This window comes from Nicotiana attenuata, unplaced genomic scaffold (assembly GCF_001879085.1).
Source record: "Nicotiana attenuata strain UT unplaced genomic scaffold, NIATTr2, whole genome shotgun sequence".
NCBI lineage: Eukaryota > Viridiplantae > Streptophyta > Magnoliopsida > Solanales > Solanaceae > Nicotiana > Nicotiana attenuata.
The window spans coordinates 80,233-85,647 of record NW_017672411.1 but is presented as its reverse complement, the minus strand read 5'-3'; positions in this window follow the sequence as shown (position 1 = coordinate 85,647).

Genomic DNA, 5,415 nt, shown 5'->3' with positions numbered 1-5,415 from the left:
GCCGCCCGCACTCCTGAGCAGCGAGTGCATGTTGATCAGGTCCCAGAGGTTATTCCTGCGCCGCCTGCAGTGCCAGTTCAGCCCGAGGACAAGGTAATGGCTTCAGAGGATGAGCAACGGAGACTTGAGAGGTTCAAAAAATATGATCCTCCTGTATTCTGTGGGTTAGCATCAGAGGATGCCTTGGGATTTCTGGAGGAGTGCTACCGTATTCTCCGTACTATGGGCATATCAGGATCGAGCGGGGTTTCCTTCACTACTTTCCATCTTCGAGGAGCTGCCTATCAGTGATGGCGTGCTTATGAGTTAGACAGTCCGGATGAGGCAGCTTCCCTGACTTGGACTCAGTTTTCAGATATGTTCACGAGGGAGTATGTCCCCCAAAGCCTTAGGGACGCCTGGCGCGCGGAGTTTGAGCATTTGCGCCAGGGTAATATGACTGTCTCGGAGTATGCTGTCTGTTACATTGACTTGGCTAGACATGCACCAGCTTTGGTTTCTACGGTTCGCGAGAAGGTTCGCCGGTTCATCGACGAGCTTATTCCCAGCATCAGATCTAACATGGCTCGTGAGTTAGAGATGGATATATCTTATAAGCAGGTGGTGAGCATTGCTAGGAGGATTGAGGGTATGCATGCTAGGGACAGAGAGGAGAGGGAAGCCAAGAGGTCTCGAGAGTCGGGCCATTATTCTAGTGCCCTTGCCCCAGCTGCAGGTCATCATGGTAGCGGTCATATGGTTCGCCCCGTTCATTCAGCTCTTCCAGCAGCCAGTGGTATTCCAACTCCACCTAGGCCTTAGGAGCCTTATTATGCACCTCCATTCTCTAGTGCGCCTCCTGTACGGGGTGCTTCCAGTGGTCAGTCCAGCAGACCTGGCCCGAGCCAGTCACAGCCGCCACATCCTCCCAGAGCTTGTTTTGAGTGTGGTGACACACGCCATATGGTGAGGGATTGCCCCAGACCCAGGAGGGGTGCACCTCCGCAGACTCCTCAGCCACATCAGGCCCCACAAAGCTCTCAGGCTATGGTCCCAGTGCCAGTTGCTACTCCACCGGTCCAGCCAGCCAGGGGTGGAGGTCGGAGAGGTAGAGGTCGCCCTCGAGGGGGAGGCCAGGCCAGATATTATGCTCTTCCAGCCCGTACTGAGGCTGTCGCCTCCGATTCTGTCATTACAGGTACTATCTTGGTCTGTCACAAAGATGCATCGGTTCTATTCGATCCAGGCTCCACTTATTCTTATGTGTCTTCGTATTTTGCCCCACATTTGGGTGTACCTCGGGATTCTTTGAGTTCCCAGTTTATGTTTCTACTCCTGTGGGAGATTCTCTTGTTGTGGACCGTGTTTACCGGTCATGTTTGGTTATCCTTGGTGGTTTTGAGACCAGAGCCGACTTATTGTTGCTCAGCATGGTTGATTTTGATATTATCTTGGGCATCGACTGGTTGTCGCCCCATTATTCTATTCTTGATTGTCACGCCAAAACCGTGACACTGGCCATACTAAGTGTACCGCGTATTGAGTGGAGGGGTGCTTTGAGTCACACTCCCAGTAGAGTTATTTCTTTCCTTAAGGCTCAGCGTATGGTTGAGAAAGGTTGGATGCGTACTTAGCTTATGTGAGAGATGCCAGTATGCATACTCCTTCTGTTGATTCAGTCCCAGTAGTACGGGATTTCCCTGGTGTGTTTCCAGCTGATCTTCCGGGCATGCCACCCGATAGAGACATTGATTTTGGCACTGATCTTTTGCCGGGCACTCAGCCCATTTCTATCCCTCCGTACCGTATGGCTCCTCCTGAGTTGAAGGAGTTGAAGGAGCAATTGCAGGAATTACTTGATAAGGGTTTCATTCGGCCCAGTGTATCGCCTTGGGGTGCTCCTGTGTTATTTGTAAAGAAGGATGGTTCTATGCGCATGTGTATTGATTACCGCCAGTTGAATAAGGTGACAGTGAAGAACCGCTATCCTTTGCCTCGTATTGATGACCTGTTCGACCAGTTGCAGGGTGCTTGTGTGTTTTCTAAGATTGACTTGCGTTCAGGCTATCATCAGTTGAAGATTCGGGAGCCAGATATCCCGAAGACTTCCTTCAGGACTCGGTATGGTCATTACGAGTTCCTTGTTATGTCATTTGGGCTGACTAATGCCCCAGCAGCCTTCACGCATCCGATACACAGTGTTTTCCGGCCATATCTTGATTCATTCGTGATCATTTTTATTGATGACATTCTGGTATATTCCCGGAGTCGGGAAGATCATGAGCAGCACCTGAGTATAGTGCTCCAGGCCTTGAGAGAAAAGAAGCTGTATGCTAAGTTCTCAAAATATGAGTTTTGGCTGGATTCCGTGGCGTTCTTGGGTCATGTGGTCTCGAGAGAGGGTATTCAGGTGGATCCGAAGAAAGTGGAGGTCGTGCAGAGTTGGCCCAGACCATCCTCAGCTACAGAGATCCGTAGTTTTCTTGGCTTGGCAGGTTATTACCGTCGATTTTGTTCAGGGGTTTTCATCTATTGCAGCACCTATGACCAGACTGACCTAGAAGGGTGCTCCGTTCCAGTGGACGGAAGAGTGCGAGGAGAGCTTTCAGAAGCTTAAGACAGCCCTAACTACAACCCCAGTTTCGATATTGCCTACCGGTTCGGGGTCTTATACTGTCTATTGTGATGCCTCGAGAGTTGGCCTTAGAGCGGTATTGATGCAGGACGTGAGGGTGATTGCCTACGCGTCCAGACAATTGAAGATACATGAGAAGAATTATCCTGTCCATGATCTTGAGTTAGCTGCCATAGTTCATGCCTTGAAGATCTGGCGTCATTACTTGTATGGTGTGCCCTGTGAGATATATACTGATCACCGGAGTTTGCAGCATCTGTTCAAGCAGAAGGATCTTAATTTACGTCAGAGGAGATGGCTAGAGCTGTTGAAGGATTATGACATCACTATCTTGTATCACACGGGCAAGGCCAATATGGTGGCCGATGCTTTGAGCCGCCGGGCAGAGAGTTTAGGGAGTTTGGCTTATTTACCAGCAGCAGAGAGGCCTATGGCGATGGATGTTCAGGCCCTAGCCAGCCAGTTTGTGAGATTGGATCTTTCGGAGCCCAGTCGGGTTCTAGCTTGTGTGGTCTCTCGGTCTTACTTGTTCGATCGTATCCGGGAGCGTTAGTTTGATGACCCTCATTTGCTTGTCCTTAAGGACAAAGTGTTGCATGGCGATGCTCGAGATGTGACTATTGGTGCTGGCAGAGTACTTGGGATGCAGGGTCGAGTTTGTGTGCCCAATGTTGATGGGCTTCGAGAGTTGATTCTAGAGGAGGCCCATACTTCGCGGCATTCCATTCATCCGGGTGCCGCGAAGATGTACCAGGATTTGAGGCAGCACTACTGGTGGAGGCGGATGAAGAAGGATATAGTTGGGTTTGTAGCTCGGTGCCGTAATTGTCAGCAGGTGAAGTATGAGCACCAGAGACCGGGTGGATTGCTTCAGCAGATAGAGATTCCGGAGTGGAAGTGGGAGCGGATCACCATGGACTTTGTATCTGGACTCCCACGGACTTTGAAGAAGTTCGATGTCATTTGGGTTAATGTGGATCGGCTGACCATGTCCGTGCATTTCATCCCTGTGTGTACTACCTATTCCTCGAAGCGGTTGGCGGAGATTTATATCAGAGAGATTGTCCGTCTGCATGGCATTCCAGTTTCCATCATTTCATACAGAGGTACTCAGTTCACATCGTGATTCTGGAGAGCCGTAGAGCAGGAGTTGGGTACTCGGGTGGAGTTGAGCACAACATTTCACCCTCAGATGGACGGACAGTCTGAGCGCGCTATTCAGATTCTTGAGGATATGCTCCGTGCGTGTGTGATTGAGTTTGGGGGTTCTTGGGATCAGTTTCATTTCCATTGGCGGAGTTTGCCTACAACAACAGCTATCAGTCCAGCATTCAGATGGCACCGTACGAGGCCTTATATGGTAGGCGATGTAGATCTCCGGTGGGTTGGTTCGAGCCAGGTGAGGCCAGATTATTGGGCACAGACTTGGTTCAGGATGCTTTGGAGAAAGTCAAGGTGATTCAGGATAGACTCCGTACACCTCAGTCCAGACAGAAGAGTTACGCGGACCGGAAGGTTCGTGATGTTTCCTATATGGTTGGAGAGCGGGTTCTGCTTTGGGTTTCGCCCATGAAGGGCGTTATGAGATTCGGGAAGAAGGGGAAGTTGAATCTGAGGTTTGTTGGACCTTTTGAGATATTGAGGCGTGTTGGGGAGGTTGCTTACGAGCTTTCCTTACCTCCCATCTTGGCAGGAGTTCATCTGGTTTTTCATGTTTTGATGCTCCGGAGGTATCACGGTGATCCGTCGCACGTATTGGATTTCAGCTCAGTTCGGTTGGAGAAGGATCTATCTTATGTTGAGGAGCCAGTGGCAATATTGGACAGGCAGGTTAGGAAGCTGAGGTCAAAGAACATTGCATCAGTGAAGGTTCAGTGGCGGGGTCAGCCTGTCGAGGAGGCGACCTGGGACACCGAGCAGGATATGCGCAGCCAGTACCCTCATCTTTCACTACTTCAGGTATGCCTTTGTGCTCGTTCGAGGACGAACGAATGATTAAGTGTGAGAAGATGTAACGACCCGGCCGGTCATTTTTGGAATTTACGTCCCGATCCCCTATTAACTGCTTCCCCCAATTCTATTTCTGCTATTTTTAATTGTCGGGATGTTCGGTTTTCAGTTTCGGAGAGTTTTGGGACACTTAGTCCCTAAATGAGAGCTTAAGTGTTGGAAAGTCGACCGTAGTTGGGACAGTGTGAAGACGGCCTCGGAATGGAAATCCGATGGTTCCATTAGCTCCGTTAGGTGATTTCGGGTTTAGGGGCGTGGTCGGATTGTGTTTTGGAGGTCCGTAGCTAATTTAGGCTTGAAATGGCGTAAAGTCAAATTTTGAAGTTTCTGATTCGATAGTGAGATTTTGATCCGAGGGTCGAAATGGAATTCCGAGAGTTATTGTAGTGTGTTATGTCATTTGGGACGTGTGTGCGAAATTTCAGGTCATTCGGACGAGGTTTGATAGACTTTTTGATCGAAAGCATATTTTGAGAAATTTGGAGTTCTTAGGCTTTAATCCATGGCTAATTTGAGGTTTCGATGTTGTTTTAGGTGTTTTAAGGATTGGTACAAGTTTGGGGAGTGGTATTAGACTTGTTGGTGCCCTTGGTTGAGGTCCCGGGGGCCTCGGGATGATTTCGGGTGGTTGACGGGGAGTTTTGAGGTAGATTGCAGCTACTGAACTTTGCTGCTTCTGGTATTTCCGCACCTGCGGTTTGGGAACCGCAGGTGCGATGTCGCACGTGCGGTAAAAGAGACGCAGAAGCGGAAAAAGGAGGGATTCATTAGTAACCGCAGATGCGGTGAAA